This window comes from Cyprinus carpio, chromosome A24 (genome assembly GCF_018340385.1).
Source record: "Cyprinus carpio isolate SPL01 chromosome A24, ASM1834038v1, whole genome shotgun sequence".
NCBI lineage: Eukaryota > Metazoa > Chordata > Actinopteri > Cypriniformes > Cyprinidae > Cyprinus > Cyprinus carpio.
Window position 1 is genome coordinate 19,492,901 of NC_056595.1, and position 7,366 is coordinate 19,500,266.

Genomic DNA, 7,366 nt, shown 5'->3' on the forward strand with positions numbered 1-7,366 from the left:
CGAGAAGCAGCAGCCTTGTTGTGTTACGTATTGTTTTGGTTCTCATTCAATTCACATGCTTGTAAAAATTGGCCTTTGTGCTTTAAAGTCGAGAAGTTCAAGTCTGAACATCGATCAACTGATGTCACTGAGAAAGAAGTGGACAGAAAGCTAAACGGGAACCTCAAAAGCAGCAAAATGGAAGAGTCTGGCTATTAGACCAAAAAGTCTGTAGTTTGAGAACATCAATCTTACCCCAACTGAACCTGAAAACTCTTGCTGCTGTCCTTGCTGTTTCCTGTCAAGGTTCTGTGTGGCGTCTCGCTGGTCTCCCCCTGGACTGTGTCTCAAACCTGGCTTGAAAGAGCTACAGAGACAACCATAGCGATTGTGTAGTGTTGACAGACTGTAGTAGCTATTGTGCAGGTCTCTGTGATTCACCAGTGGTTTGAACTTCTGTTCCCTATGGCTGCTTGTCCCTCTGTAACCTCTTACTCGTGCCAGTCTCCGGATCACCACTCTGGGTCTGACAGTGGTTGGCAGGCCATTGGCAGGCGATGATGACCCGAGGTGGGCCATCTTAGCCAGGCACTCATTGCCCCATTCAATTATCCGTCCAGATGCCTTTTTCCAAAGTGCTTCAGGACAACTTGTTTCATGGTTCGCTGAGACAAATCCCACACACCTCCAAGATTTGGTTTCCAATGTCATCTCCTCATGAGATGATTTCGGCATCCACAATATCATTGGCAGAATCCCACTCACCTCTACAATATGTACTTGCAGTGAGTTCTCAGATTTAGTGGGGACACTACTGATTTGAGATGTGTTCCGTCTTGAGTTTGCTTCAGCTGATGCATCATTTGTTCTAGATACGCATGACCTGGGCTGAGCAAATAAATGAGGAGACAAAATGATGTTCCTCTCATCCAAGTAACTGCACTTGTGCCTAACCCTCTGTTTGGCCTCCTGGTATCGGTGAAATGCATTATCATCTGTTAAACAAAGCAGTAAAAACAGCATTATTGTGAAAAATTATTACATATTAAAATGTAATTTATTTATTTGATGTTAAAGCTGAAATGTCAGCATCATTATGCCAGTCTTCAGTGTCACATGATCCTTCAGAAATAATTCTAATATACTGATTTGCTGCTCAAGAAACATGCTTTTAATGTTTTTTTGTTTGTTTGTTTTTTTTTGTTCTAGGAGGTTTCTGTGCTTGTTCTAGTGATTTTATTGGGAATAAAATGCATTATCTGGACAATAGTTTATATTCTTTCTTTTAATATTTTAATATCATCATTCCTTCATTGTCTTTTTACAATTTTTAGCCATACTACAACATAACGAAGATGCACATCAGTTGATGCTTCATTTACAATAAAACTAGCTTAATTGCATATACTATAATATTAATTACAGTTTAATATGATTACGTTTACAGCACATTCATGAACTGATTAAAGACATAAAAATGACACCTTACAGTTTGTTTATTTATTTATCTATCATTTTGCAGAAGCAGAGTTAAAACCTTGCATCTTGCGCTGACCAAAGCGATGTAAAAAGCATTTGACTTCCTAGCTTGTAAGCACCATTATTATTCTTATGCTGCCACAGAGAATGATGGGAAATGTAGTTTGGTCACAATTCTGTGTCCTTATGAGTCAGCCAAATAGGTAGTGTTTTCTGGAAAGCTTTATTGCTATTCTTCACTGCTACCCCAATATAGACACAATTCACTACACAAGCACTATTCATGCTATTTATTATTGTTGCTAACACTCTCAGAAAAGAATAACTGGAAAGGCTATTCTGATGATCCATTACCTGCTGCAACACACCTGCCGCTAATTTTGAAGTAATCCTATAAACCCTGATTAACTGGTTTAGGGCTGGAGCTAAACTGCATCATATTGATTCTACACCATCATTAGAATATGTTGAGAAGATCTAATGTCTGCTTTGGGAACAAGTATATATTCTCACAGGAAATTTGGGTAACTATAAACATTCCTATTTAGACAGTTTAACAATGTTATGTCTATATCAGAGATGTTAAACCCTCCCTCTTTCTTGTCCATGGGGCTTCATAACAAATGTCCTAAAGTCTGAGCCCTGTTAGGCTGATGATTAATCACAGGTCCGGTTTTTAAATGTCAGGTCTGAGCCCAGCATGGCCCTGCTCTGATCGATGTCCCACGCTACGGCTATCTTTCTGACACTGTAGGACATGCTATGACTCACCATTTGCTCCAGAGAAAGTGAGTGGTGGAGAGTTTAAATGCAAATGTCTTCAACATCTAACCTCAGGAGAGCAGAGAGAGATACTGGGGCCCAAAATCTGAAAAAACTAGCAAATTTTCCATTATTTACCTATTTAATACTGATTAATATTCCATAAAAAATTACTATGCTGAAATGTTTCTATACTTATTGAATTTTAGAATATCTTGTATTCGTTTTGTCCATGGTGTTTTTTTTTTGTTGTTGTTTGTTTGTTTTGTTTTTTTTCATTAATGACATCACTCAAGCTCCATGAACTTCACAAGTTAAACCTGATGATAATGTTATCCAGCATGACTTGTAAAGTGATCCAGAAAGAATCTTGTGCTTTCAATGAAAGCACGAACATCTAAGTAGAGAGTCCAAGGTCGGTATGACCAAGAAATGATGCAGAATCTTACACCTCTTGTTTTTATTATTATTATAATTATTATTTTTTTTTTTTTTTTTATCAAATTTTCACTGTGGTCTCAAGCTAAGTTCGGAGTAAACAACATCTGGCTGATATTTGCTCCTGTGAGACCTCTGCATAATATGCAGTATGAGTGAGGTGTGTGTTTTTATTTTTATTTTTTTTAGCATTTTGAGAAGATGCCAAATACTGGAGTTTGGGAAAAATATCCAAGATGTGCACTATTCTAAGCTTTGATGTTCCTCAACAACTTTGAAAAATGTTTTCACACAAAAATGATGATTGATTAATAAGTGAAGTGCAAAAAGTGCATATGCTCAAATCACCCAGAGTAACCTTAGAATTTAAACCAATTTTTTGTTTGTAAGAAATGAACATCTGCTAGTGCTTGCTGTGATAGTTGCAGCACGCAGAAACCCTCCACCTTCCCCAGCTCCACCTGTATAGATTTGCTATGGGGATAAATTCATGTTATTTCATATGTTTTATGCGTGGCAGCATTTTTTCATACATGCAAACAGCTGATAAAAACATCACAATAATCCACGACAAGAATTAACATTTTGTGCAGTAAAAAGAGGCATGTTTGTAATAAACAAATTTATCATTAACATCAAACTGTTGCTTCTGGCTAAAACGCAAGTCCTCGATCCATAATATTGCTTTCTCCAGTAAAAAGTCTGAATCAGGAGAGAAATATGTACAGATCAAGCACTGTTACAAAGCAAAACACTTTTAAACAAATGTTGGTGGATTTTGATGTGAGAGGACAACAGCTGATGGCCTTTTACAATGGAGAACCATTATGGATTATGAACTGGTATTTTTCCCAGAAGTGATGGTTTAAATTTAAAACATCTTGTATATATATATATATATATATATATTAATTGATGGTCTGGAGTGGTGTGGATCATTGTGATGTTTTTATCAGCTGTTTGAACTCTGATTCTGATGGCACCCATACACTGCAGAAGATCCAGTGGTGAGCAAATGCTACATTTCTCTAAATGTGAGTAAATTTGATTAAATTTTTTAGCAAATTTTCATCTTTGAGTGAACTATTACTTTTTATCTTTGGCAGAGAAAATGTCAAAGCAAGAAAGGTCCATTGCTGTGAGTTGGGTTGGTAATCATATCAGTTGCAATAGCTGTATATTGTTTGAGCACATATGACTCTGTACCAGAGTGCTGTTGTGAGTGAAGTGTCATTTGCGCATCTAATAGTCAGTGGTGGTCTTGACTCACTCGGTGCCCTTGTTGAGCTACGACAAGCTACGGGTGCTTGGAAGTTGGTGAGAAAAAAAATGACATGGACAAGTGAAACTGAGAGCGGGTGTAATGCCTTAAAAACACTGTGGCTATACACAGCAAGTGCCCTCTAAAACCAGTAAATCAGACCAATCTAGTCTGCTTGGACTATTTTAGAGGTTAACTTCATTAGCAATGATATTGCTTTGGTTATTACTTTCATAATTTTTATTTATTGGCAATGTGATTACATATTGTGATGCATTTATCATATACTGTATACTCTTGTCTTGTATATCAAATTCTTACAACACTAAATCCTTAGGCTATTCGAAGTTGATACTTAAAACAATGGAGTCTCCTGAGCTACTAAAAAGCAACATTTAAGTAATAAAATACAATTTCAGTGATCTGCTAACTGAACTGAATCACAGTTTTAAGTCGTTTTTTTAATATATGTGGATGAAGTTGCATACATTTTGTATTTTGATTATATAAATGTGTACCAAGTATCCCATTACTCCAAACCTGTTTACTGGCTTTTCAAAAACTGCTTTAGCAACAAATTTTCATCCTCCAGTCAAAACAATAGTTAAAAGCTCAAACAAACATAATAACCAGTCAAAACAGAAAAAAACACTTGCAAATTAAGCATCTGGCCTTCATGTGCAGAGAAACCTTTACATGCTGAGTGATTGGCAGGAAGTCGCGCCTTTCTGTCCCGATACACACTGCGACGTGATTGAGGCATGCTGGGTAGCAAGCTAGACCCAGTAGCAGACAAATGTCTGCACCACACATAATAGACACCTCCAGATCCCCAGAAGGAATTTCCCATAGCAGCAGGTGAAAGCAACTGTGTAGTTAGATGCAGGTCCCACACAGGAAAACGCCAGTGTCGTCCATTATCTCCTCGCCTGCTGCTTGAACTAAACCATGTTTAAGAAAACTCAGTGGGACTGTCACTCAGGACTCTGATGGGGCATTAGAGCCATTTCAGAGAATGTATTGATTTTTCTTTGGCAGCATTTTACTCTTTCCAAACTAGATTCATTAGTGTAAGCCATTACTTACAAAGATTCCCTGACTGAATATGAATTGGTTCGATTGCTTACCGCCGATTCTGCCATCTATATCGGAACATTCCCAAGCGCAGCATAGATTCCTCTTCTCAGCTTTTCTGTGTAAAAATTTGAATTAAATGCATAAAAGACCATATTTACAGTATATATATATAAGTGTAACTATTCTATTTTCAATTTATATTCTATATTAATTACATTTCTATTTCAGTAAAGTAAATATAATTACATTAAATTCCATAATATTATCCATAAATTCATGCTGCTATATAAAATTATATATAACTGGAGACTGTTTACAAAGCAGCAGTTAGTGTGTTGTATTTATCGTATTGGTTGGTGTTGAATTGTTTCTGATGTGATGGCAACAGGCAGGACAATAGAAGCTCTTTACTACAGCAAAACAACATCAGTTCCTAATAGGCAATCAAATGAATGGAGTGCTCAGTGTTAACAGATTCCCTGTGAATGTTCCTGTAGCTCATCTGATAGAGAATGACTCTATAGCCCAGGACCAACGAGTCATGGAAGTCCATAATTATTCCTGGTTATTGTGTTCCATTACCATCACCTAATATCAGCGCCACTCACAAGCACCTCTAACATCTCTAAAGCACACTTTTTTTTTTTTTTTTTGTGAAAGCGTAATGCAGAAGCAAAACAAAGTGTAATTTTCTGTTCCAGCACGGTGTTCACTGCAGCAAACAATAGAAATGGCTTGTTTTGATGGTGTGAGAGCTCTTAATTCCCTCCAGCAGATTGTGTAAAAATAGTGAGAGAGAGAGAGAAAGAGAGAGCAAAGCCAAATCAGAATTGTAAGATATAAAGTTACAATTAAATTTTTTTTTTAAACTTGTAAGTAGAAATAAGCTTCCATAACAGACATAATTGAAAACTAAAATTTTAGATTTAGATAGTTCACCTAAAAAATTAAATAAAATCAAACATTTATTTAAAAATTAATACTATATTTTCTTTTTACTTTCTTAGAATACAAAAATCTATGTATTATGCATTTCTGAGCTGCTCTTTTCTGTATGAATAAAATCCTATCCAATAAAATCATGAAATTAGTCTGCATGACCATATCGTATTCTGAAGTCGTACGAGTTTATAATGACATGAGGGTGATTAAATGACAGAATTAATTTTTTTTTTTTTTTTGGATGAACTACCAATATTGAGTAAAATTTAGGAAACATAATAGTCAAATGAAACCAAAAACTGTACCTTTAGGCTTCTGTTTATTTTCCTTGAGCTGCATGTTGGCACGCATTTGTCTCATGGTCACTTCTGAACGGTTTGATGTTGTCATGTTCACACACAATGCCGTAATTACACACTAGAGACACAACAATAACCAGGACCTTCAGTAACTGGTCAAGGTGACATGACAGCGGCCTTCCCACCGCCAACATGCAGCGGATAGAAAACTTCCCAAAAATATTACTGTTAATAGCTGCTCTTAATGTATGTAATGCATTTTTATTTCTTCTGAAGAGTGTTAGGAGAAAGATCTCAGGCAAAAGAGAACTCCATTAAGCTTTTTAGCTTTAAAATGGCAGTATTTGAAATCTCGCTCTGGCAGTTTCTCTTTAGTCACGCTGTGCTGGAAGATGCTGAAAGGAACAGACAGAAGCATGACGAGTGGAAGGAAACTGTGGGCTTCCCTGAGGCTGTCTGATCCATCTGGTCACTCAGGCATTCATGTACTTCTCCATGAGGAAAGCCCAGAGAAGAGCTGCTTTCTTTCAGCCAGGCTCCGATGCTTGAGTCAGGCAACAGCTGCTGCTGATGGCAGGGAAAAATAAAAGCGCTTCGTTTGCAGTTACATTTGTAGTGCACTTACTTTCAAACTAAATAGCAAATTCATATTGCTGTGTAGACACATGCACTTCTGCCAGAGACAATAGTGATTAACTCTGCGGGTGTGTAACTTGAGCACATTTGGTAAAAGTGTTGGGTCTTGGATTGGGACAAGTCTGGGCTTGGTTTTCCTCTTTCCATTCCAGGAGTATTCATGTCCACATGGACAGACTTCAGTGGTCCAGGGAGAGAGATCTGGTAATGAAACTGAATGAAAAACTTGAATCGTACTGCATTGGATGTGCTATGGTTTTGTTTCACTAAAAAGAACTGGTTCTTAAGAGTCATTTGTTCATGAGTCAGGCTACATTGGTTGCGCTGTAAACTTCTGATTCACTAAAAAGAAACAGTTCATGAGAGTCATTTGTTTGTGAATCATACCACATTGAATGTGCTCTGTTTTTGTTTCACTAAAAATAACTAGTAGTTCATAGAAGTAACTTGTTTGTGAATCAGACTATACTAGTCGTGCTGTATGCATTTCATT